The 27,690-nt window shown below is 42.4% G+C and overlaps 1 protein-coding gene across 2 annotated transcripts in view; it reads left to right on the top strand.

Moving 5' to 3' along the window:
* The window catches only part of NCKAP5 (NCK associated protein 5), a 797,038-nt gene that overhangs the window by 276,719 nt on the left and 492,629 nt on the right, over positions 1 to 27,690 (top strand). The window contains exon 1 of one of the 2 annotated variants that reach the window (XM_081814566.1): positions 1,486 to 1,822. The exons of the other annotated variant lie outside the window; for it this stretch is intronic. The gene's annotated coding sequence lies outside the window, so the exon portion shown is untranslated. Of the gene's footprint in view, positions 1 to 1,485; positions 1,823 to 27,690 lie in introns of those variants that run through there. 2 annotated transcript variants of the gene reach the window in all.

Below are 27,690 nucleotides of genomic sequence, written 5' to 3' on the forward strand. Positions count from 1 at the left end.
ACCAACATTCACCAAATGCCCATAGTTGCATGTTGCTATTGTAAGCATCACTGCGCTATAAAATAAGTAGAAACAGTCTCTGCCTAGATAAGTGGGTGCTTAATGTGGCTTGCCCACATTTCTCAACTACAGCATAAAGCAAAAGAGTGATTTGAGCACTAATTTCAAACTCTGTTCAATTTTCACAGTATACGTATTTTTGCCTGGTTTTTACACCTATCTGAATCAATGGCTTAAAACACCCCTCATCAACTTTTCAACTGGTGATTTGTTTATCCAATGAATTATTTCCCCAACAAATACTGTCATTTAGGGTAACTGAACATTTTCTAGCACTTGAGAAGAATGTACAAAACCAGACATAATCCCCTGGGTTGTATTCTTGATGCCTGAAGACTTGTTTATGTATATCTAGGACTACTGTTTTATTTATTTATTTATTTAATTTATACTTTTGCCCTAATCCTTGTAAGGCTATAACCAGTAGAATGATGTGTGGTTTATACTGAAGTGGCATATTAAAACAGTTCAAAGTATATTATTATTGAACAGGGCACCTTATTTGATCTGCAGAAGAAACTATTTGAGTTTGGAAAAAAAATGTCAGTTTTAGAAGTCATCATTTTCTGTTAAAATAGGTTGCCTTTAAAAAGCATTTTCACGAGAAAATAGGAAAATTATGAAAACTCTTTAAGCTCTAACTGGGGCTAAACTGAGTTTAGCATTTTCTTGTCCATAACAAATGTTCCTTTTATCTCCCCAAATGCCAACAGGACGTAAGGGGCTGTGCTTCTTCACCAATTACAGGAAGCTTCCCCTTCCATAAGCTTTATTCCCAAATGTACTGGGGAATCAACTTCTGACTCCAGACAAATGGCTGTTCAGCTCTTACCTGCCAATTACAATAGTTTGGGTATCTGTGCCAGTCTCTGGGTCAGCCTGATAAGATTACAGGACCTGTTTGTTTAGTTCATTAGCTGAAGTTCGTTCCACCTAGACCCAGCATGCAGGGGTTTGGGATGGGGGTGGGGTATGCCAGGGCCTGCCAGGGTGGATTGATTTTTCTTACTGGGAACTGGGAAAGGAAAACACTATTTCGCTTTTGGGATCCCCATTTCCCCTTTCAGTTCCTCTGTTTGGGGCAGACAATGGAAGCCTCTAGGCCCCTCTCTCCCAGAACCCTGTCCCTGTCGCCCCCGTTGCCCCCTCCTCACCATCCCGCCCCTCACCCACCGGCTTCCCCAACTCCCGCTCCAGGCGGAGATTTGTCAGAACCGTTCGGTTGAGACTGATTATGATTGCAGCAGATGGGCTGGATTTGACAGCCCGATCCTAAGCAGCTTCTGATGGGGGTGCCGGGGAGGGGCGGGGAGGGGGAGAAGGTGGGGGGCGGGAATCTGTGGGCCGGAGCCGCCCGGTAGGAGCGCACTGCGCAGCCCCGCCAGGCGCTCCAGGGCAGCTCTTTAACGCGCCTCCGGGAGGAAAGTGGCACGCAGACCCGAGGGGCCTCGCGGAACGCGGGGGAAAAGTCCCACTGCCGGGCGGGCGCCGAGACACCCGGAGGCAGGCGCGGCGAAACCAGTGGAACACAACAAAGCGGAAGGGCGCCGCGGAGCGCGCGGTGTCCCGGCTGCCGTGGGCTGTGCAGCGCGCGTGGCCCGCGCCACCTCCGCGCGCTCCGGACCTGGCAAGTTTGTCAACTACGGGCTCTGCGGCCGGCGCCTGGCTGCCCCCGAAGTGACAGCACTGCAGGGTCTGCCCCCAGGGAGGGTGGCACCCACCTCGCCCGCGCCCCGCTGCAAAATGCTCCAGCACAGGCCAGGTAAGGAGACGCCAGCCCCCGCCCCTCCCAGGCGCGACCCCCGCGCCCGAAGCCCGGGCTTCTCCGCCCGCCTTTCAGCCCCGTTGCTCCCACCGGACCCCAAGGGCTCCCTGCCTCCGTGCCTCCGTCTGCGGTCTCCCTGCATCGGTGCCTCCTCCTGTGGCCTCCTCGGTCCACCTCTGCCCTCCACGGCCCTCCCGGTCTGTCGTCCTTCTTTCCCACCTTACCGGATCCCAACAGCAGGGGGAGAAGTTCGGGGAGGTGGCGCGAGGTTAGGGCTCTCCTCCCCAAGTGCCCGTGCTCGGAAACCCCTGATACCTGAGGCAGGAAGGTGGGTGGGAGCCGGGTGCCTGTGCCTCATCCATCTCGCGGCTCGCACGCAGTCCAAGCACCACACAACACACACACAGACGCACAACGTCCTTTCCACCTGTGGGGCCTCGCTTTTGTGCTAGAAGTGCAAACGAAAACACTCACACGTGCAGACACAATTCCACGTTGGCATTCTCCAGAGACTCCCGAAGGGCGGAGGGGTGGCGGGGGAGGGGGCGGATCTTTAGAACCCCGACCCACCCACGCGCGGTACCCGCGCCTCTTCCGCCACTTGGCCTTGGCTCTCCTGTTCAGGTGCCCGCAGAGCGAAGCACCTCTAGGCGGGGACAGGAGGCTGCTGAGCTTGGCAAGGGCATTGCTGTGCCACCAGAAACCCCCTAACTTCCCATCCTTAGAGACCAGTGGCCTGGTCTGCTACCTGGTCTGGCCCCAACAGGGCACTCCCGCCTCCACCTGGCACACCCTACCCCCCCCCCATCACCAGTGAGTCCTTGACAGGGTCTACCCAGCTCAGGGCCTCTAACCCTGACTGCCCCTCCCTTGCTGCTGCTGCTGGGGCCCCAGCTCGCCAGGAGCCAGGAGTGTGTGCCCTGTTGCTACTGGCAACTGCCTGTGCCGAAAGCTCAGCCCCCAAAGCAGCTTAATACTGATTGATGGGCAGAAATACGATATTTTCTGGAGCTTAGCAGCCGCTGGTGCACAAGCCTCCCTGCCGCTGGAGACCTGCAGACCCCCCGGGTAGCAGGCCTTCTTCCTTCCCTCTTCTAGGCCCCACCCCACCCACCCTTAGGAAAAAGGGGTGTTAGGGTATCCTCATCTTCTAGGGTTAAATTCGGTGCATTTGCTTTCCTGAGTAACCAGTGGCAGCCCTAGAGTTTCCCTTATTGCCAAGGCTTCCGTTGAGTTGGATAAATGAGGCCCCTATTCCTAGACACTACCACCTTCCTTTCTCTTTTCATCCTCCACCTCTTCCCACACCATTTCCTACACATAGGTACTTAAAATAGATCAACCCTTTAATGACCGGAACTATTAGTACAAAAAAAAATAGTACAAAAATTAGTACATAGACGCTTTTTCGAAAAATAATCCATTTCATATCAATATCTCTTCTTCTACTACTTCTCTCCTCCCACTCCACACCTCTTCCCTCCTCCCACACAGAGTTTGGTCATTTCCACCCCTAGAAAGACACAGCCTGACAGTAAGCCCATTGCTGGGATAAACTTTGCTGCTTTCGTGTTTTGTTTTGTTTTGTTTTGTTTTTCATTTTAACCCCCTCATACTCATTACCCTAGCCTTTTTCTAGGATGGCAGCCTCCTCCTCTAAGCCATGGTGAACTAATACAAATTTATATGACTAATGGAAATACCTGCCCCAATCTATACTCCTGCCCTTCCTCCTGAGTACTGACTGCAAAGGGCCAGATTCTGTTATCAGAGGATTTATCTTTAGAAGAACTTTTTTTGCGGTATTTCTTTTCAGCAACACAGTATTTTTGGCAAAGTATTTTCATTATCCAAATTGTCATGCTTAGCTTCCTTTTGCCTGTGGACGTGAATTTGTATAAACGTGATGTTTTAAAGTCATTCACTTATTCCTCCAAACAAAACTTTCTTGAGAGGCTTCCCCTTGTTGGGCACCAATGTAGGCCCTGGGGTTGGAAATAGAGCAAAGACAAGACCCAAAGGCCTATTAGCATTTTAGAGCCCACATTACAACCGGATTGTGGTTATTGCTATCATGGTTAATATTATAACAGCACACTACATAGGAACAGGACTTTACAGTTTACAAAAGGCTTTCACAGGCTTTATCTCCTTTAATCCTGGCAGCAGGAATTTTAAATAGCAGTGATTCCACCTAAAGGCCCAGTAATGCTCACCAATCCTGCTTAACCAAAAAGAAAAAAATCTTGCAGATCATCACAACAGCTGATGGAGCTTTAAAACACAGAATAAACAATTCAGAAGAAGCTTAGGAAGCTTAGTTGCTGGAATGTAGCTCAGAGAAGCTGAGTGCAATGGAACATGCACATTCTCAGGAAGGCATCCTGGGAAGAAACTCCATCCTGCGACCAGGGTGGCTTAGTGAACTGAGGGCTGCTGGAGGTGGCCACTTTCCAGGCTTCTGGACTGTTGCCTTATCCAAGGATCTAAAAAGGGGATGAAAGTGTAAGCACAAAGTTGCTGGGAGACTAGCAAATTAAGCAAAATGAGTAGGCAGTGATGTTACTTTCTTTAGCTACAAGGCATTCTTGAGATATCCGCAAGTTGCTAGTATATATTTACTTTAGAAATGAAGCAATTTTCTGTACTTAGAGCATCAAAAGCGAGTTTGTGTGCCTTGGGTGAGCCATATGAAGACAATTAAGGTTTTGATCATTTTTACCCATTACTTTGAAAACCAGGGATGTCTCAGGTGGATAAATGGCCATTTTGCTGTTTTATCATTTATAAAGAGAATGTGCATAAGGCTTTCACGTAGATGGGTTCGTTTTCTTATCTCCTTCAACATGGAGGAAATGCTTTTCTCACTTCCCATCTGTGAGTATCATTCATGACTTTTCTCCAAAAATGATTTCTAGAATCCTGGCTTCTAGTTAGAAAATTTGGTAGGCATTTCAGACATCATGCTAATACTCTTGCTTATCATCTTGAAACATTTCATTCAAAGTTTAGTTAGCAGGGTAGTGTATCACTGAGAGCTTATTATGGCCAGAGGCTGGCTGTGGGTACGACTAGATTAACAGATAACCCAAGAGGGTAATCACAGGGCAAGGTCTGTTACTAGGAAAGAATGAAGATGCCCAAAGAAGCTTTTTACTGTTTAGTGCCATGTGGCTTTGTGGGAACTTTCAGATGTGTAAGGTTTTGTGGTTTTTTGTTTTTCGTATTTTTTTTTAGTTTGTTTGTTTGCTGGAGAATTTGCTCACAAAAGCCCATTACTCTGTATTTGGCATTGCCATATTTTATTTTCATTCTTAGAAATTATAGCATCTTAGGTTAGAGCTTAGTTTAGAACTTGTAGGTCAGTGAAAAACACCTAATAAATACACCTGTGTTTGGTAAGTTAGATGGACCTAGTTGGCCCTCCTCTGACAAACTTCATCAGCTTCAGGATCCCTGAGGTTTTCAAATGAATGAAGTTGAGAGGGGGGTGCAGTGGATTCCAACCTCAGACACGCTCCTCTGATTTTCCTATTTAATGTGAGCCATGTGAACAGAACAGAGCGGTGGGCACCGTGGTGATGATGGTTAGTGTCAGCCTGGTGCAGGGTTGTCAGTCTTCCCCATGATTCTCTAATCTAGGGCCCCATCGTTCAGTCATTCATTCATTCAATAAATATTTGCTGAGGAGCACTTTTAGAGAATGGGCTCTGTGCTCCAAGCCTCCTAGCTTTTGCTGCAGAACTGTGTATTTCCTGCTTAGCCAATTGGCATATTCCTTTCAAATATCTGAGAGTTTTGTCCTCCGGAGTTCCTGTGGGTATAGTTTAAAGGCAGCAGAATGCGGGTGACGGAGAGGCTTTCTTGCTGCAGTAAAATGCTGCTGAGGGCTGCTGCCTCTGCCTGAGATTGCTTTCTAGATATTAGACTCTTCCACCTAAGTAAGCTCTGATTTCACGTGCCCACTTCTGCTCAGACTTCTCGGACCGCAGGTTGTAATGGATTAAGTAAACAGCTCCTGTGAATGTGTTGCTCTTCTCAGAGCATAGCTGTTTCACATTATTTGACATGAACGTAACCTCAAAGTGCATTAATGAAGATGCCAGTAACTAGATTCTCAGGTACTGTGGCAGGCGAGAGGGTGGCAGAAAAGGGTGGGAAACTAATCATTTTATGATATGCAGGAAGATGTTGAAAACAGGTCATAGCACTTACTGCTGTAGGTAAATCTGTGGCTTCTAAAAGGGATTGTGAACTCAGAGTGTTACTAAAATTGTATATTTCAATGCAGGTGGTTGAAGAGTTCAAACTTGGGAGTCTTATAGACCTGGGGTCACATTCTCATATCAATCTATGGATGTGATTTGGGCCAAGATTATAATCTTTCTAATTGACCTCAGTTTCCTCACCTATAAAATAGGGGAAAATATGCATTTGTAAGTTAAGAGTGAAATCTAACATGGATCAAGGACTTAGACGGTACCTAATGCACAAAAGTTTAGCATATGCTATCTGCTATGGTCTTTTAATCTTATTTTCATATTAGTTGGGACCTTGTTGGACTGTCTTTTTCACATTCAGCTCATCTCTGAACGGTCTCCCAGAACCCCACAGAGAAAAACCATTATAGGGAAGTTATAGTTAAAAGCAATTGCAGCTACTTTCAGAAGGAACATGTGCCTTCTACAAGTATGATGACCGACAATACCTATTTTCTCTTTGAGGTGCAAATAATTTAGTCCATACAGTAAACCTAGAAAGTTTCACTTAACATTAAATCATTGAATGCCTGGGAACGGTGCTGGGCTGGGTTACACGGGATGCCAAGATGAAAACCACAGTCTGGCCCTCAGCTTTCAAATTTGAAGAGGGGGAGGGGTTGATATGATAATTAATAATAATGCCAGTATAATAATAAGGAGCATCATCATAATAAAGACACCTGTTACTTATTAAGCCCTGGGTGAGTGTCAGACACATTCTTTATTAAAGGAAGCAGTCTTGCTATCTGTGACACAGATGTATCTATTTTCTCCATTATAGAGATATTATAAGAAACTTAAGTGCTAAAGTGGTGTAATTAACAAATTATTATGGGTTGCAAAGGGGAGGATTATCCTTACCAGATAAGCCTACTTCAGGTGGTTTTTGCTGGTGCTCTGAATGAATTGTTGGAAATGTTGAATGTGATTAATTTAATAACTACTTTATCCAGGGTCCTATTTGGGTTCAGCAGTCTCTTGGTTATCTACACTCTGTTCACAGCATTATAGAAATGAGAGAAAGAGAAGATTGGGCTGTGGTAACTAGCCAGTGAGGAATTTATCCCTTTCCTTTCCTCAGTTCTTTGTTCATTGTCATTGCAAATGCCTCCAGGGAAATATCTTACTTCTCTTGGAAGGTTCTTCCTTAGTCTGAAGACCACATTATCATCAATAATTTTATTATTTTTTAATGGCATGAAATGTAGGCTACCAAAATGTTCTCTAATTTAATTCATACCAACTTTTATACTCACGTGTGTGTGTGCTGAACAGTAAGCGTGGCATTGTAAAATGACAATTAGTTCAGCCCCCTTGTACCTTTGGCAAACACAGTACACAGCACATACTTTGCCTGACGCAGATCATTTTGACTTCTCCCAGATCGTTCCTCTTTTGTTTTTACTTGTAATCACTTCTTGTTTTGTGTTTTGGTTTTTTTAATAACCTAAATGTGTTAATATTCTAATCCTGCAGTACTGTTCCCCCCACTGTCTCCCAAGTGACAAATGTCCAAACTCAGCTGTTACTCTCCATTTTTTTTCCCTACTGAGATTGTATAAAATAGACTGTTTTTTCAGATTTCTGGAGTGGTGCTTTCCTCTAAGGAACTGTAAATTTGCCTGAATTACTGTAACATGAAAGGGGAATCACATAGCCTGTCTAAATATTTTGTTGTGCATATAAATTTTAAGCTTTCAGAATGATATTTTTAAGGGAAACAGGTTTAACTCAAGAAGGCATAGATTGATCTTTACAACTCACTTTAAGTTCCAGCTTAAAGGTATTACAGCACCTGAAAGTTGCAGTCAGATGCAGCATTTCTATGCAAGGGCAGAAGGCTCGTTTCCTGCCTGACTTCATTCTCTTGTCCATTAAGTGACTCAGCAGATGGTTATTAAGTGCCTACTATGTGTCAGGCGATGGGTTGGACATAGAGTGACCATTACTGGGGCCCATTATTCTAATACTGAACATGTAGCAACAGAAAGTTATTAGTTCTCAAACAAATAAATAAGCAAAAGAAACATGCAACTTTGAAATGCCATGGTTCTGCACACTTCCTGCTTCTGACAGCTTTTTAAATAGTATCTCAGGCTGTCTCATCCTTGTTGTCTCACACACTATCTTTTATTTTTTTTTTTAAAGATTTTATTTATATTTGTCAGAGAGAGAGAAAAAAAAAAGAGAGTGAGAGTGCACAAACAGGGTGAGCGGCAGCCAGAGGGAGAAGCAGGCTTACCGCTGAGCAAGGAGCCCGATGCGGGGCTGGATTCCAGGACCCTGGGATCATGACCTGAGCCGAAGGCAGACTTTTAACTGACTGAGCCACCCAGGTGCCCCAATTTCACTAAGAATTTAGAAAGTAGAAACCTTTGTCCCTCTGTACCTCATAGTTCTGATTTTCCCCGAGACATTTCCAGGTGTCTCTTTTGCTCAATGCTCAATGCCTAGTAGCTGTTCAATAAATATGTGTAGAGTAGAGGGCAGGAAAAAAGAAAGAAGGAAGGAAACTTAGGAATTTACTGTATTGGGAATTAGAAAAGTATCTGATTTGGGATGTTTTCTTCTCCTGCTGAAAATCATCATGTCTACCTAAGACCAGGTTAGGGACTATGTCTTCTTTTCCACCAGACAATCCCCTTTTAGGTTTTGGTGTACATGGCCTTGGGTCGGTGGTTTCTCCTTAGACATTTCAGCACTGGTAATGATTTTGTAGAAGTTTTAGAATCCTGAGGCTGCTTTGTGGACATCCCTCACCCACTCTGCTAAATTTCAGTTACTCTGAAAGTTTCATTCTGTCTTGACAGGGTCTCCTCCTTCCGCTTTCTATACTGACATATATGCAGAAATCCCCCTTATTTTCATGGAAGGTTATTTTTTGAACATTTGCACTGCCCCAGATCTTGTCCCAGGTTTTATGGATTCATAATAAGTCATCATAAAATGCAATTAGTTATGTCAGTTATAAAATTAGTTATAAGATACAGATGTCCATGAGGGGCTTTCTATCTGGGTGGAGTGTGACATACCCTCTAAGGTACCAAAAACACCCAGTGTGGAGCTTGTGAAATAGAAAAAGGAAATCAGAGTAACAGGAGGTTGGAAGAGGAAGTGATGAGTGAGGGTCAGTGCGGTTGGGATAGGCCTCCTGCGGGGGAAGGAGAATGTGAGCTGTCCCCAGTGGGAGTTGGACATGAAGAAAGAGGGAGAAAGAGCGAGCTGGTCAGTAGATGGCTTGCACTCAGACTCTCAGGCAGGCACTTGGGGCAGCCCTGGAAGACAAGTGGGAGCTGAAGGTGGAGAGGTATAGCAGGAACCCATTCATATGGATCAGTGCATGCACACTAAGCAATTTCAACTTTATCCTCTGGGCTAACATTTCCCAAAGCATATTCACCTGGGATGGTAGTTCTGCTGGATGTAGGTGTGTAAGTCAAAACACAGCCCTATGGTTCAAAGTAGGAAAAGCTGAGAAAAAGCTTAAAAATTTTTTTTTTCTCTCCTGCAGCAGGGCTCAGATGCTTAAATAGGCTAATGTGCATTAGTCATCTCTAAATGTTTCCCCAAATAGTTTTAATGTCTGAATTCATTTGTAATAGAGCATCTTGGGAGGGCGGATGTCTGTGGAACCTACTTTGGGAAATGCTGTTGGAGGCCACTGATAATTTTGAGTCACAGGCCAAATGGGTGAAATATTAGGAAAATGAGCCTGAAAATGGTGCATAGGGGGATCTGAGGGGAGAACACAGGGCTATTTGGAGACTGACTCTGTCTAGCAGGGCAGAGGCCTGGGGTAGGGGGTGGCATGAGAACGGGAAGGAAGGGGTAGATTTCACGAATTACTGGAGTGTGAAGACCCTCAGTCTTTTTTGAATGAACCAGAAGAAAAAAGTGGCTAAGATGGGAAAATCAGGAGTGACTCCAAACGTTAAGATTCTTTTGCATTAGGAGCCACATGTAGCCAATTGCCTACAGATTTCTGAACTTCTATCTTTTACCTGACACTCAAAAGCAGTGAAGTACTCTGCACGTACTCTAAACTTGATGAGACAGTGGTGTCTTTTTGTAGGCACACACCTTTTTTTAGAGGGATGCTCCGTAGTTCAAATAGTTCCTCAAGAAAATCTGATTAAAGCATCGCTCTGCTCTTGTAAGCCTTGTATCAGGTGTAATACTGCTGTAAGTGACCCCATGTAGTCTTTAGATCTCCCTGCTTTGGAAGTGGCCTCTATATACAAAGGGGCTGTCCTCAACACAGAGAAGAGACTCTGCACCCCACTGTTGGGAATTTTGTTCTTTGTCTGGCTCAGAGCTACTTTTGTGGGTTTTCCTCAGCATGGGGAGCTTTATCAGAAATGACAGTGGACACCATACAGAACTCACACAGATTTTGTTGTCAGCTCTCTTGAGTTTATTCATCCCTAGAGATGAAAAGATTTCACTGCATAATGTTGAGTCCCATTTGTCTGCCTGGTCTCCAAGGACCAGCCTCTTGGTCTGTTCACAGTCTTCACATTCTGTTTAATCTGTGCACAGGAGTTACGCTTCTGGCTTTCGGCTGTTCACATAAAAGTACACAAAAAAAATGATTTTTCTTTTTCCATGATTATTTTTTGTCTTTGAGAAATGTTCTTAACACTCCTTTCCAAAACAGGCAGTAGTATAATGCAGTGGTATAAAATGAGAAGCTTCACTGCTTTTTTTCTAGAATGGTTCATTGGAATAATTAGTTATGATAAGCTTCCCGGTTTTCTTACATATTTATGAATATAAATGCATTTAACTGCTTAATAACTCACTTATTCTTTATATTTCCTTCTCTCCGTTCCTACACCTATTATAACCCTGTTCATCTATTCGGAAGCTTGCAAATGATTCAAAGTAGTTGTCGTGATTAGTGTGACTATTTCTGAATATTTTTCTCTTTTATTGTTGGAATTCCATAAAGGGTCTGAATCCTTTCGATTCTCCAGCTATATTGTTTATTTGCACTCATGGCCTTGATAACCCCAAGTTGTGTTTCTGTGTACTTTTGACTTGACGAATCTCTGCCCATTGGTGTCTTGTTGTTAAGTTAGCGTACACTCTACAGGCACAGCAGTGTCGTTGAGCACGTTGACTGCTTCAGGCTCAAGAAGGTCATATTGATGCCACAATTCTTCATTTGGCTGTCCACATTGGCTAAATTCATTACATAATTGCAAAGCCCCTTTCCTTTCGTGGGTGGTGATTGCATATGCGCAACAAGTGTGTTACCGAATAATGGCTGTAGAGGGACTATGATGTGTCCAGCCTTGTTGTCCAGCTGATGTTATTGTTTTGTTAGTCGGGATTAAATGGCCTGCTACTGTTGTGTGAATCTAAGAGAGAAAGCATGGAGAATGAGGGAAACAGAGAGGAGGGGCACAGCGTAGAAGGAGGTACCTGTCTGGGCACATTGTCCATGGCCCTTAGTGTGCTAGATTTAAATAGAAATTCTTGCTTTTTCTTTCAGCTGGAGAATGTGTTTTTCTTTCATTAGTGACAGAATGATAATGAATGCATAACAATGATATATCTCTGCTGGTTCACAAATGGCCATATTTATTTTGTAATTCGATGGTTATGATACACTCAAGATTTTCATAGATTTTGTTTCTTTTTTTTTTTTTTTAAAGATTTTATTTATTTATTTGAGAGAGAGAATGAGAGAGAGCACGTGAGAGTGGGGAGGGTCAGAGGGAGAAGCAGACCCCCCCGCTGAGCAGGGAGCCCGATGCGGGACTCGATCCAGGGACTCCAGGATCATGACCTGAGCCGAAGGCAGTCGCTTAACCAACTGAGCCACCCAGGCGCCCCGATTTTGTTTCTTTTTTAAAACTGCAATCGAATATGCTTGTAAGAACGTTGACCTTGCCTTTTTACATGTAAATTTAAGAGTATTTTTCAGAGCCTCATATATGTTATTTGACAAAAATAAAAGCAAACACGAACAGTATATTATTGATGTTTATAACAATAAAGCAATTGTAACAGCATTTTAAGAAGGTTGGAACAAAGACATGCCAAATTGACTGTAATCACTCTACAATAGTTCTGTAGGTACAACTTGCCTAATGGGATTCTTAATTTTAATGAAGGATTTAATTAGTTACCTTCTCACTGTTTCTATTTTTATGTAATCAAATTTAAGAAGAGTGTGTAGGTTTCCCTTTTGTTCAGTGAGTAAGGGAGATTCCTAGTGCTCTTAGCTGCCACTGCCCACCCAAGGGACAAAGAGTTTCTCTTGATGAGGATCCCTTTATCTCACTTCATTTGATGGAACAGATAACTTCATATATTCACTTCTTGCCAGACAGTCAACATAGCCATGATCTGTTTTGTACCTAATTTCTGGTATTCATTACCACTGGGAGACCTCTTTTTGCCCATGTCAGGACTGTGAATATTCTGGACCTGCATTCCCGAAAGTCATTGCTTATATCTTAGTTTTCCCTGAGGAACAAAACTCACATAAATCAGTGGGTCAAAGGGTTGGGGAATATAGCATTCACTACAAGCCCAAAGATTTCTGTTTTTCATAGCTTTGCCTCTAAAAATGTTGATAGAGAAGTATTGTATTAAATAGTCTTTGAGTTTATTTCATGTTTTTTTAAAAAAGTGACATGTCTCAAAGCTCTGGAAACAAAACGGTATTTATGTGAATATTTATCCTGGAAGGAGGCAAGAAAATACAGATAGTTGAAACTGACAACTTCTGGGATAACTATGAAGGGGTGAAACCTCAAGTTAATTCAGCAACAATTCTTTACATTTTGTAGAAAACTTTTTTTTTTTGCAAAAGTCCCTCATATTCAGTATTTCGTTTTGATTCCACAACAGCCACAAAAATCTAAGAAGACATTTTATTATTTTCATCTTTTATAAAAGGAAACTTTTTTTTTTTTTTTTGGTAATCAAATTGCTTGTTCAGTTTCACACAGCCATTGATTAAGTCAGAAGTCAATTTCAAGTTTACAGACTCCTAGTTACTATTTTCACTGTAACACTTGGCTTCCGTTTATAGTATTTAAAATAGGTGTCTAATAATCAACAACACTTTTTTTTTGTTCAACCCAATCCTCTAACTCTGTAATAGAGACCAGTAATTACGTGATATGTTTTGTGAGAAATTTAGCATAGTTATTAAGAAAACAGGTTCAGGGGGCGCCTGGGTGGCTCAGTCGTTAAGCATCTGCCTTCGGCTCAGGTCATGATTCCAGGACCCTGGGATCGAGCCCTGCATCAGGCTCCCTGCTTGGCGGGAAGCCTTCTTCTCCCTCTCCCTCTGCTGCTCCCCCTGCTTGTGCTCTCCTTCTCTCTCTGTGTGTCAAATAAATAACATCTTTAAAAAAAAAAAAGAAAAGAAAAAACGGGTTCAGCATTGACAACTGGATTTCAAATCCATCTCTACCTGGCCTTGGGTAACTTAGTTAACCTCACCCAACCTCCTGTATAAATTGGTGTCCTAATGCCCTTCTCAGACTATAGTAGTGAATGTTAATTTAGGTGATGCATGCAGAGGGTGAGGAATATAGTGAAGGTTCAAATGGTGATAGCTCTCCTCATAGCCTCCTCATTGTTACTATTACCTATTACTCTGTAATAAATAATACCCCAAACTAGGATTTAAAACAATTACCATTGTACTCTCTCTCATAGGTCTGTGAATTGATTTGGCTTAGCTGGGTATTTTTTCTTTCCTCATGTTCTTGGCTGCGGCTGCAGTCACCTGGGGACTGGACCAAGATGGCTCACCACATGTCTGGGGCTTTGGTGGGGATGACTGGAAGCTGGGCTCAGCTGGGTTACAGATGTGGCTGGGTTGGTCTCATTCCATGTGATTTTTCCGTCTGATCTCTCTAGGAGGACTTCTTATATGATGACTCAGGGCAAAAATAGAACCTTCTAGACCTCTTTAAGGCTAGGTCCTACAAGTGGCAGGATGTTACTTCTGCCATGTTCTAGAGGTTCTAGTGATTCACAAGACCAAGCTATTTTCAGTGAGGGGGAGGGGATTAAACTGGGGCATGAATACCGGTAAAATGGGTCATTGGTGGGCCATCTTTAGAGACCAACTCTGAGTCCTCATCATCATCTAAAAGTTTTAGGGATATCTTTCCCAGGCTTTTGCAGTGGGACCATGAATATGATAACACTAACCTGACTGTGATCAGATTTCTGTTTCTCTCTCTGTCACTCTGGGAGTTAATGGAAGGCCGATAACCTGGTTACTCTTCTAAAGAACATGCTCGAGTCAAGCATTGTCTGTCACTATGAGGTTCACATGGTAGAGGAGCTGGTAGAACATGTCTGGGAGGGATTTTGTGATAATACCAAATCATATCTGAATTTATAAATTTAAGCCAATTTTGCATGCATTTCCCCCTTTTTTTCCTCACTGTAATATACATGGGTTTGTCCTATATCCCCACTTTATAGATCAAGAAACTAGGAACTTCAATGACCTTCCCAATGGCACAAAGCTTGAAAAGGCAGAAATAAAGTTCCAACCAAAGGCTTCTGCAACAGGGACATTGCTTCCCCATCTTGCTTCCATCTGAGGGATCAGCGTGATGAAATAGGGCAGGGGATGGCTGTGGTGGGAGGTATGAGTGGCAAGGGATTCTAATGAGCGGAGGGTATTGAAAAGAAGATTGGGGTGCTACATAGGATATGAGCTTGCAATATGTTTTCTAATTTCACAGCTTTCTATTTTGTGAACTCCAGCCCTTCACTCCTCTCTTCTATAGTTTTTATTTGTTTTATTTGTGGGATATACTGTCTATTCCACAGAAAGGGGAAGGATAATACTTGACTTTACCACTCTGTAGGCTTGTCACCAATGAAATTTGTAAATTATGTAAAGCTCCAGCAGAGTGCCTGGCATATAGTAGATGTTCAAGACATCTCTGTCTTTTTACCTCCTCCCCTATATTTCTTAAGGAATCTGCTTTCTCAGGTGACAGAGCTGAACACAGGTTATATTTTGCAATGCATGGAGCATTACCAGTGTGCTTTGTGTCATCATAAATGAGTGGGTGAAGTTGGGGGTTGCTTGCTTGATTTTGCATCAAGAATGATGTGATGGTTGCCCACTCCAGAGAGAGAGGCAGCTTTAAAAAGCTTGGCATCTTTATCCCGAAACACAGAATCAGTGATTCTGTCAGAGGGCTGGGGATGTGAATGGATCCCTCTGTCCTGAATGAAGCTAGCAAAGTCTTCACCTCACCTGTCAACAAAGTTGTAGTCTGCAGACCCCCCCCCAGGGCTGCTACCTACTTAAGAAGGGTGATGAAGGATTGTGACTTGCTTTTGTAAATGGGTGCTTCAGAAGATTATTCTGGACATTGGGGTGAATTCTACCAGCAGCAAGTCATCCCAAATTTAAATTTGTAGGCATCATGCACTAGAACTTTAGAAGCCTTCTGGACTCTCCTTTTGGTTGGCATGTTGAAGAGACTCGCCTTTTGGTGGTGCTCCTGGGCAACCTGACTCTGGCCTCAGAAACCTCTGGTCCATAAAAGGGATGGCTGAGCTCACTCCCCCAAGGATGCTGGAGAATGTCAGTGTACCTTCCTTTGCCTGAATCAATGTCAGGGTACAATAAGTATGTCCTTGGAGTTTAAAAGTGACCCTTATATGGCAGCAATGCTCTGCTCAGAGACCTCTTGTGGTCTGATGTGATGGTGTCTGTTGGTGCAGAGAGGGCCCCAGCTTCAGCCAGTGATGGGCTGTCTCTGAGTTATGACATTGTTGAAAGGTTATGCTTTTTTTTTTTTAAAAGATTTTATTTATTTATTTGAGACAGACAGAATGAGAGACAGAGAGCATGAGAGGGAGGAGGGTCAGAGGGAGAAGCAGACTCCCTGCCGAGCAGGCAGCCCGATGCGGGACTCGATCCCGGGACTCCAGGATCATGACCTGAGCCAAAGGCAGTTGCTTAACCAACTGAACCACCCAGGCGCCCCGAAAGGTTATGCTTTTGTGTGTCTGCTTGGCTGAGACTAGAAAGAGAGCCGTGTGCTGAGAATGGAAGCTCAGAGAGTCTTCCCTCTCCTCAATTGCTTCTAGGCATGGTTCCGTCAAAACGGACATGAGCCTAGGCATTCTTCTTTTTAGAGACCTCTGGAAAAGTGATTTTATAACTTTTTTCAGGAACTTTACTGCCAGGAGCTGTCTCCTCATAACTAATAAACATCTCTCCAGCCTGAAAACCAAGCTTCTGTTCTCTTGTTTGTTTAATCAGCAGATGTGGGGATTAGACTGTCATCATCTTGTGAATAATGATGCTTCAGGTATTGGAGGGACATTATTAACTCACTACAGGTAACTTCCTGTACACTATGCGGTTCCAATTCTTGAAATCAAGGTTTGTGAAATAATTTTTTCCTGAAGAAATTAAAAAAAACTATTTTTGTGGGTTTTGGCCAAGGCCAAACATGAGGACACTTCCTCATAGTTTGAGGATCTAAGACCTCCATTGCAGAGAACCAGTCAAATAAACAAAATGCAGTGGATTATTCACAGAGCAGAAATCGTGCTTTTGTATCCTGTCTGATCTTCATTGCTATTAAAAGGACTAAACTTCTAAAAATAAATGTTAAGAGTTCATGTTTCTTTATATGCATGATTTTATCTGCATTTTCTAAACCTCACATCTAAATTCTTACTGGGTAGCAAGCTTCTGCTGTAGAAGTTGGGTATGATGCCTTATATGCTTTAACATGCTTTTATGAGGAGGGGGGTATCTGCCATGTACTGGATGCTGTGTTTATTAGTATTGTTGTCCTCCTTAAGATCCCTGTGACTGCTGAGGGAGGGCAGAGCCATATCACCCAGTAAGGGCAGGCCTGACCTGTGTTTGGGAACTCAATGGCAGTTTTAGGGTCTGGGTCAAAATACATACATTTGTCTGTTTTCTGTTCTGTTGCTCTGATGAGGACTCGCAGCAGACATTTGTTTTCAAGTTTAATAGAAATAAATCTGAGAGAATTTGTTCCCAGCGTGGGTTCTGTTCCACTGAGAAACTAGCAGGCAGCGAGATACCCAGGGGGGGCAGAGCCTGCCTCAGGAGCAGACGGCCTCGTCCTCTGCTTCCCCGCGAGGTTTTAGGAGGCATGCTTGGCACCATTTCTTAGCACAGTTTCTTAGCACCCCTTCCATTCTCATGCTTGGCACAGTTTCTTAGCACCTGGTGCCCGGGTTCATCTCAGCTGTGAGACTGTGAACTCAGCCAAGGAAAGCATCATGCCCACTCCCGTGGTGTGTGCCAGGTGAGGCAGAAGTCCCAGCCATGCCGGGGTCTGGCCAGGGGTGAAATGTCGAAGTGGCTGAGGTGGGTGACCCTGCTCTGCCTGTCCCCACTCATTTGGGGCCTGGGCTGCTCGCAGCTGGCCCACCCCAGGTGAAGGTCCTGCCAGGGTGTGGCCTCCCAGGGCCCGTCCTGGCTGCATGCTTCCTTCCTCTATTCTCCATGGCATGTTTCTCTCTCCGTCCTGCTTCCTTGAGGCACTGCTCACTGGTCAGTGCAGCAGGAGATGAGTTGTTTCTGTTAAGGGTTAATCACATAGCTGTGGGTTATTAGATACTCCCTTGTAGGAAGTATTTGCACATTTCATCAAAACCTCAAAAGCTTGAAGCCAGTGATTTCCCTTATGTTCTGGAGTCTATTTCCTGATGTCCTTCCAGGAACCTGATGTTTGCAGATATCCTTTTATTCCTCTGGTTGTAAACCTCACTCCTTAGGTTGAAGTAAAGCAAGACCGAGACAACACCCCCAAATCTGTCTTTGCTGTAGCCTAAGAGTTGGGCCTGATTGGGCCCTGCCTTCTTTTCTGGCTTCCCTTTGCTCCCGCCTTCTTTCCTCTGCTTGTGAAAGCACGCTGCTGGCTGGCTGGCTCCCTTCTCCAGCTAACCCTTTCCTTTTTTTTTTTTTTTTAAGATTTCATTTATTTATTCATGAGAGACAGAGAGAGAGAGGCAGAGGGAGAAGCAGGCTTCCCAAGGAGCAGGGAACCCAATGCAGGACTTGATCCCAGGACCCCGGGATCCAAACCCTTGTCTTTAGGTCTTAGTTTAAACCTCCTGCCTCCAAAGACTCAGCCAGGGCCCTCCCTGACCACCCCCCTCCATGTGCATTGTCCTAGTCAGCTTGGGCCACTATAGCAAATATCACGGCCTGGGTGGCTTAAACAACAGACATTTATTTCTCATGGTTCTAGAAGCTGGAAGTCCAAAATCAAGGTGCTGACAACCAATTTGGTGCCTGGTGAGGGATGTCTTCCTGGTTTGCAGCCTGCTGCCTTCTCATTGTGTCTTTTTAGAAGGGTGCTAATCCCATCCATGAGGGCTCCACCCTCATGATTCATTATTTCTCAAAGGCCCCACCTCCAAGTACCTTCACAGGGGCGGATTAGGGATTCAACATATGAAAATTTAGAAACACAAACATTAGGTCCATAGCAGATATCACATGCCTCCTCTGTAGCTCTCATAACATTCCCTGTAGTTGATCTGGGGTCAGATAGTCAGCTTCATAAATATAGAGACGGTGTCTGTGTTGTTCTTTAATTGAAGGAGCAAGAGAACAAAGGAAGAAGGGTGCTGGGATCAGGTCAGGCTGGGGACAGTGGTACCCAGAGCCCTCTTGGAGAGTGTATTAGTTTTCGGTGGCTGCTGTAACAAACTACCACAAATTTAGTGGCTTACAACACAGGTGTGTCACCTTATAGTTCTGGAAATCAATAGTTTAAAATGGATTTTATAGTTTTAAAATCAAGGTGTTGGCAGGACTGTGTTCCTTCTGGAGACTCTTGAGGAAAATCTATTTCCTTGTCTTTTCCAGCTTCCGGAGGCCCCTGCATCCCTTCCAGCATTTAGAGCACTTTGACCTCCCCTTCCATTGTCACATCTCCTCCTCTGACACTGACCCTCTTACCTTCCTCTTATTATAAGTCTCTTGCGATAAAATTAGGGCCACCCACAGTTATAACCCAGGATCATCTCCCCATCTCAAAACCCATGATTTAATTGTATCTTCAAAGTTCCTTTTGCCATGTAAGATTTTCACAGGTTTCAGGGGCTAGGATGAGGACATCATGATGGGGTGGGGGACATTATCTGACCTAGCAAAGAGTTTTTGTGAGATAGAGATGGTGTCAGCCGGAGTACATGAAAGTTAGAGCCGTTCTTTTAGAGAACAGAAGTGTTCGCTAAAGTGGGGCATAATGGTGACCAGAAAAGACATGAAGAATGGAGGGAGGAACATATTTATGATGGATTAGGCTGTTCTGGGGCTAAAGTAAGAGGTACGGGCCAGCAGGCCCTTTTAATAGAGGCTCCATCTAGCAGCTTGTTATGCCAGGCTAAAGACATCCTGGTGACATTGCTTCCACAGAGCAAGGAACTATAGGATACAGAGCCAGTGCTCAGCAAGAGTGTGCTGAGGGGCAGATGAAGTTAATCTCCTAAGCAAAGCTGAGGTTTGAGTGATCCCCAAAGTATGTACCAGGACCTTGGCTTGCTTGCCACTCAACTCTGGTCATCCATGTAGCCTCACTGATTGAAGGGGATACTTTTAAGAGTCCAACCTAGGCCAGGTGCCATGGGGCATGGCTCCCTCTAGAAATCCATGGGAGGATCCTCACTCAGCCAGGCTGGGGTTGCCCAAGAAGATACTTCCCCACTTCAGAGAAATTGACTACCATTGTTCCCTCAGAGGTGTGGAATGTGGAAAGGACCACCAGTGCTAGACTAGGGTTGGTCTGGGCACAGCATTTAAGGAGGTATCCCTCTGGAACAAACTCATTAAGCCCTTCATCTGTCCGTTTGGGGCCTTTGTCTGACAGCTACATTTGCTGATTGGTGATGAAGTTCCTTCCTCATTTCTGTGTATTCCAAGTGAATATCTGTATTGATGTTTTCTACGCTAGAGTTGTGAATATAAAGGTGTTAGATGTATTAATTTTTGTAGCAGAGTCATGGCTAGAACTGGTAGAGGTACAGGATGTGATGGGGGATGAGGCTTCTCTCCTTTTGGGGTATTCAAAGATAATTTAGTAATTACTACTGTATTTTCCCATTGCTGCTATAGCAACTTACTATAAACTTAATGGCTTAAAACCACTCAAATGTATTATCCTACAATTCTGGAGGTAGAAATCCTAAAATCAAGTTGTTGGAAGGGCTGTATTCCTTTTAGAGGCTCTGGGGGGAAAAATCTAGTCCTTGCCTTCCCATCTTCTAAAGACTACTCACATTCCTTGGATTGTGACCCTCTTCCATCAGTGGGATCACTCTGATGTCTGGTTCCATTGTCACATTTCCTTCTGTGACTCTGACTCTTCCGCATCCCTTTTAAAAGGACCCTTGTAACTACATGGAGCCCACCCACATAATCCACAGTAATCTCCCCATCCCAAGATGCTTAACTCAATCATACCTGCAAAGTCCCTTTTTCCATTTAAGTGAACAAATCCATACATTTGATGATTAGAATGTAGACATCTTTTTTTGGGGGGGAGTGGATTATTTTGCTAAACACAACTACCAAAATGGAGATATGAAGGCATCAGGGATGTGATACACATTGTGGGCTGGGGGACAGAGGGTGGCTAGTCCGGGACAAATGAACTTGACAGAATCTAAGGAAAAACATAAGAAAGTAAGATACTGAGAAACATCCCAGGGTAGCGCCAAATCTAAAACTCAGTAGTGAGGAGAGGAAGGAGAGGATTATTTCTCTTGTTACTAAGAAGGTATAAATTGGAAATTTGGGAAGTAAGAAATAGGTTTTCCCAAGGACCCTAGGGTTGGGTCTGTTGACCTGGTAGATGAATAAACAGGAGCAGTGGAGGTTTGACATGTGCTCTGTGCTGAGTCAATCTTAGTAAAGGATGCCATTGCAAATGTGTCAACCCTTCAACTAAAAATAAAACAGGATTTTAAAGCCAGAGTGCAGTGCAACCATTATCTAATCTTGCCCCTGTGTTTTATAAAATAGAGAACAAAAGTGGAAAAAGTTCAGATGTGTTGACCAATGACACATGGCAAGTTGGTGTCAGAATTTGGACTAGAAACCAGGGCTCTTGGCTCCACTCCTGCCTTTTTTCCAGCATACCAGAGTTCTTCCTTTGAAACTGTCTCACGTGTCACTGACCCATGTACCATACTGCAGAGGAAGGCCATGGGAGAGGAGTGTGGGGCTAGGATACATGCCCACCATCTTCACCTAGAAACAGCAGGTTGCTTTTGGTTTTGTGGAGCCCTATGTAGTTTTGTTTAAGGACAAGGACAAAAATCCTCTCTGAGGGCAGTGGGACAAGCATAGTCCCTGTGCAGTTGCATGTAGATTTAGGAATGGATAGTCTCAAAGAAAAGCAATGCGGATCAACTCACCCTCTTGGTCAGTGCAGCATTATAATTCTGTTCTCTTCTGAAAATGGCTTAATGGCATTAGAAGAGGTGGTGTGACTGCCTCATATGAAAGCAACTGCACACTGACAACTTCATGACTGCTCCCCTTTTAGCAGAGAGCATGTTTTCTGATGAGGCAGGAAGAGGATAATTTATCTAGAATATCCATGCAGCTTTGGGGGATACATCCCTAAGCTGCTTGGAACACTTCATCAGTGAGGTGATGGGCCAATAAGAAGCGATGAACACATAGCTGGCAGAGAAGCTGCAGAGACCCTAAGAGGACCTGAAGAGTTGCAGTTCCTTTTTCCTAATATAGCAACATCTTTGAAAGTATTTCAGTGTAGTTCTGGAACAAGTCACAGGAGACAAACATGACTTTAAGCCACCTCAGCAGAAAATGGGATGTGAGGGGAAAATGATTACGACACCATAGGGTATGGGGAAAGATAGATCTAGACAGAAGAGGAAGTGAATATGCACTTGAGATAGTCCATACCTGCCTACTTCTGGGTCTCTGGGTTTCAGAATGAATTGAAGGCCTTCTCTACTCCCAGGATAAGCTTCTATAAAGAAAACATATAATCATATATTTAAGTGGGTCTTTAAATATTCATGCATGTTGTCCCACAATAAATGCTTTCTGTAGCTGATTGGAATGCTTTTACTGCATAAGACCTTGGGCTTCTAGTGAACTTCCCTTTTAATTTAAAGTGATGAGGGTGGCTGCGTGGGTGGAGGCTGCTTAGGGGGTGTTAATGTCATGCTGTAAAATTTGAAGGGATTGGGAAATTTTTATGTGATTTTAATTGGATGCTGCAACATTTTGAGGGGGTAGGAAATTAATATAGAATAAAATTGTTATACGTAAAAAATTATTTTTAACATTTTTCAGAGTCTTTAATATCAATATCACTAATGGCTCTCTCATCAAATAGCCATCAGCCTCCCTGAAGCTAGATTTGCTGAGTGAAAATGTTGTAGAAACATGCCAACTATCAAGATAGTTTAAGGGAAGACAACTCATAATCCTGCCCCAAATTGCCAAGTATTTGACCCTTCTTAGACAGGGCCATGTATATTAGGTGTTTCCAAATGGAATGCAGCTTAAAAATACAAACTGACATTACATTTAGTAATACATGGGATGTCAATGATTGTATTCACAAGGTTTCAGCATTTGTGATCTAGAGCAGGTGGGAAGCAGTGAATGTAGGACATGGTTAAATTCCAGCCTCGTTTGATATTGTTGAAAGGAGTGCTGGGTTGAGGAACTCTCAGGAAGCAGGACACTCAGGAGTAAATAACCCTAAAGTTAAAACACAAACTGGAGAGAGTCTGAATGTCATCTTAATCTAGGCTCTTAAGTTAGACTCTTATGCTAGATGCAGTACAGTGGCTCATTTACTACGCATCTATTCATCATTTAAATGTTCTTTGTCACACATTCAAGCCTTTCCTTGTTCAAATGCATTTTACAGGACAATTATAGAGGAGTGTTTTTCAAACTTTTTTGACTTCAAACCGCAATAAGAAGTACGTTTTATATTTGAACTCAGTACCCATTTACATGTAAATACACACACACAAAAGTTTAATGAAACAATGCTATGCCACAAAATGAAATGAAGGAAAATTTGATGAGTTAGTCATTACATATATTGCTCACTTTACCTCCAGCATGTCTCATCCACTGATCCTGGCAATTGGCTGAAGGATCAGTTGCAATATGTACATTCTTGTTAAGGATTTGTGTAGTGCTGTGGTGTTTTCTAGTCTATCCCATTCTTAAGGAATATTGGTTACAACAAAATGGTGGCAGTAGAATGATTTTATTTATTTGGGAGAGAGGGAAAGAGAGCATGGGCAGGGGATGGGAAGAGAGAGAGGGAGAGGGACAAGCAATGAGGGAATATATCCGAGGATTCCGAGATCATGACCTGAGCAGAAGTCAGATGCTTAACTGACTGAGCCACACAGGCACCCCAAATAAATAAATAAATAAATTTTAAAGATTTTATTTATTTATTTGACAGAGAGAGAGAGATAGCACAAGCAGGGGGAGTGGCAGGCAGAGGGAGAAGGAGAAGGAGGCTTCACACAGAGCAGGGGGAGCCCGATGTGGGGCTCGATCCCAGGACCCCGGGATCATGACCCGAGCTGAAGGCAGTTACTTAACCAACTGAGCCACCCAGGTGCCCCCAAATAAATATATTTTTAACAAGCGTTTTTCATGTCATTATTCTGTCCGAGGGTGGACAATGAGTTTTCTTTTTTTCCCCATTAGAGTACAGTTTGGTGTTGAGTGTTTTCTTCCCTACTGGCTCTTCTTCACCTACCCCAGCGTTCTTCTTCCCTAGAATCATTCTCATTGCTCTCTCAGACCATTAATTGAGCTCTGCCCTTGTCTCCTTGCTCACATCCACCTCTTCCATAGACCTTTCTTGATAATTTCAATCCCCAGCCAACTTTCTTTCTCAGTTCATACAGCACAGCTATTTGATTCTGATAGCTGCGGGCCCCAGCATTATAATCATGTAGTGTCTGCTATCATTCTCTCTTTTGTTTCTTTGATAAGATTAAATCTTAGTGCTTCTTTTCTTTGGGTTATAAAATCCTGGAAAGCAGGACATTTTCTCCTATGTTTATAATTTTTTTCATCATTCCTAAAATACCGGCCACAAGTACTTGCTGAATCCATGCTGATTGATACTAATTGTGCTGTGTTGCCTGTTGGCATTCTCATGTTTTTCTCTCTATGCTCTGACTTTAAAATTATATGTTTGTTGAAAATGGGAATGGTGCCTTTGATTTTTTTTGAGAACTTTTTGACACATATCATACATACAGAAAACATACACATCAAAAGTATTACCGCATTGATTCTTTACAATGTGCAAACACCCATAATACTAATCAAGGAAAATAACCCAAGAATCTACTGCATCATTTCAGTCATGGTAAATACTATCCTGATGTCTGTAAGCATATTTTGGTTTTCCCGCATTCGAACTTTATACAAATGGAGTCATTCCATATCTACTTTTGGTTTTCTCTGACTTGGTTCACTCAGTGTTATATTTATGATATTTGCCTTTATTGTTGCAAGTAGTTGTAAATTGATCATTCCAGTTAGTGTGCAGTGTTCCATTAACTGAATCCACTATAATTTAGTTCTACAGTTGACTGTTGATGGACATTTTGTTATTTCCTGGTTTGGGGTTTTCCTGAAGAGTATAAACTGCTATAGAACACTCTTGTACATATATTTGGTGAACATGGTTTCATATTTCTAATGATTATATTCTTGAGGATAGAATTGTTGGCTCTCAAGTATATGTGTGTTGAGCTGTAATAGATGCTGTCAGTTGACCAAAATGATTGTGCCAGTTTAGACTCCCAACAACAACATATGGGAGTTCTGTATTCTTCACATCTTTGCCAATAGACAGTATATTTCCCCTTTCTTTCTTTCTTTCTTTCTTTCTTTCTTTCTTTCTTTCTTTCTTTCTTTCTTTCTTTCTTCTTTCTATCTATCTATCTATCTATCTATCTATCTATCTATCTATCTATCTATCTATCTATCTTAGTGGGTAGTAAACAGTGTTGTATTGTGGTTTTATTTGCATTTCCCTGATGGCTAATGAAGTTGAGTCCCTTTTCAGGTGATCCCCTTTTTTGATATGGTCTGTTCAAGTCATTTTCCTGGTTTTCTATTGGGTTATATCTCATTTTCCTCATTGATTTGTAATTGTTCTTTAAATATTATGGATTCAAGTCCTTAAGTGGATATAAGTATTAAAAATATATATATTTAACATATAATACATTTAATGTAATATAATATAGTATGTATACATGTAACATGTATACATACATAAACTCACTCCATTGCTTACCTTTTTGTTTTTCTTGAATGTGTCTTGTGAGGAAGAGCTGTTCATACCATTAATAAAGATGATGTGTCAGTTTTCCATATTTAAGCTTAGTACCTGTTGTGACTTCTTTAAGAAACCTTTGCCTGTTTCAAAATCATGAAGATATATGTTTTTGTGTTCTTATTTTATTTTGTTTTTATAGAAGCTGTGCTGTTTTACCTTTTAGTTTTATATTTGCTGTCCCTGGGGAATTGATTTTGATTTATGATATGAATAAAGGATCAAGAGTCATTTTCTTTTTCCTGTGGATATCCAATTTACCCAAAATCATGTATTGAAAAGACTGTTCTTTGCCAAATACTTTGCTTTTTCATCTTTGTCATATATCAAGTGACTGTCTATGTGTGAGCATGTTTCTGACTCTGTTTTGTTCTATGGGTCTAATTGTTTATTTTTTGCTTCAAACACACAGTTTCAATTTTCTAGCTCCATCATAGTTCTTAATGCAGTATATCTCCTCTAGCTTTGTTATTCTTGAGGATCATCTTTGGTATCATATCCAGCCTTTAATTTTTTAAGTGTCATGCTAACAGTGAGCAAAATAAGATTCTATAAATAGGCTGTGATACAATTTATGAGATTGTTGGGAGGTTAAAGCAAAAGATGGCACTGACAAATTCTATCAGAGAAAGTCATGCATGTTGCAAGGTAATAGTTAATTACAATTTTGCAAATTCCAGAATTGAGTTTTTTTTGGGTTTTGGTGAGAGAACGTTGTATACAGAAAAAAATAGGTTCTGAGGGGATTTGCCTGAGGAGAGTAAGACACAATGAAGATGAATAAGATGGTATTTATTTATTTATTTATTTAATTTTTTTTAAAGATTTTATTTATTTATTTTGACAGAGAGAGACAGATAGCGAGAGCAGGAACACAAGCAGGGGGAGTGGGAGAGGGAGAAGCAGGCTTCCCGCTGAGCAGGGAGCACAATGTGGGGCTCCATCCCAGGACCCTGGGACCATGACCTGAGCCAAAGGCAGACGCTTAATGACTGAGCCACCAAAGCGCCCCAATAAGATGGTATTTAGAGTAGAAAAATGAACACGAAGAATATCCATCTTTGACCAAATTGTGTTTCACAAGAAAAAATAAATATAATTAAGGATATAAAGTGGCAAACATCAAAAAATTAGAATGAATAAATCTAGAAATAGATTTCTGAAGAGTTACATTTTGAATAGATTATGATTAAAATTCACTTAGGCAAAAAAATCAAACCAGAGACTTGCTTTATTTTTTAACTTGTCTACCATTTTTATTGAGGGGGGCACAAAAGAAAAGTCTTAAATGGGAGGAAGCTCTTGACCCTGAATTGCCTCTCATCACCTCTGGTATACATATAGCCACAGAAAAGAAAACACTTGGGCCGATGACATGGCAAGTGATCGGAATTTACATGAATTCTTAGAGAAGAGGAGAGAGAGAGAGAAAAACAGAAAGAAGCAAACATTGTAGTTCTTGGAGCACATCCAGCAGATTTAACAAATGTTTACTTCTTCTTGTTTGGGCATTATGACTCCTTGCAGTTTTATATAGAAATGCCTTCATGGGTTTTCTAATTTAAATCCACAGTATCAATCAAATATGATAGCTTCAGCTTGCACATACCTGAGCTAAAGCTAAAGCAGGCTTACATAAGTTGAACGTGTTGAAAAATGAAGCCTCCAACTATGGAATCCATAAGGGTAAGACATAGTTTTATTTCATATGGTTTTCAGGGAAGAACACCGATTGGTCTTTAAAAGATAGTTTCCATAGCTACTGGGCTGAATCAAGAGAATGCTGTCATAGCATTTTTCTCTTGCTACCTTTACTGCTTTGTGGTAGCTACCAAGGCAAGTATTTTTCAGGAGCCTAGTTATTCCATTTCATTCCATGAAATGTTATGTAATCAATCTAGTGTCTGTTAGAAGCAGACTTGCTTTGTTGTGAGAATCTTGTCACATGCCCCAGATTTGACTAGAGCTGCCTTTTTGTTCAAAACAGACTTGCGGGAAAGGTTCTCTCCAGGTAAAATTTGTTGAGCAGCTCTCTACCAATTGAAACTCCTTTTCATGATTTAAAAAATGGGGCTGCACTCAATGTCCACAATAGCCAAACTGTGGAAAGAGCCAAGATGTCCATCGACAGATGAATGGATAAAGAAGATGTGGTATATATATACAATGGAATATTATGCAGCCATCAATAGGAATGAGATCTTGCCATTTGCAACGACGTGGATGG

Source organism: Leptonychotes weddellii, chromosome 3 (genome assembly GCF_054177405.1).
Source record: "Leptonychotes weddellii isolate Sample4059 chromosome 3, ASM5417740v2, whole genome shotgun sequence".
NCBI classification, from domain to species: domain Eukaryota; kingdom Metazoa; phylum Chordata; class Mammalia; order Carnivora; family Phocidae; genus Leptonychotes; species Leptonychotes weddellii.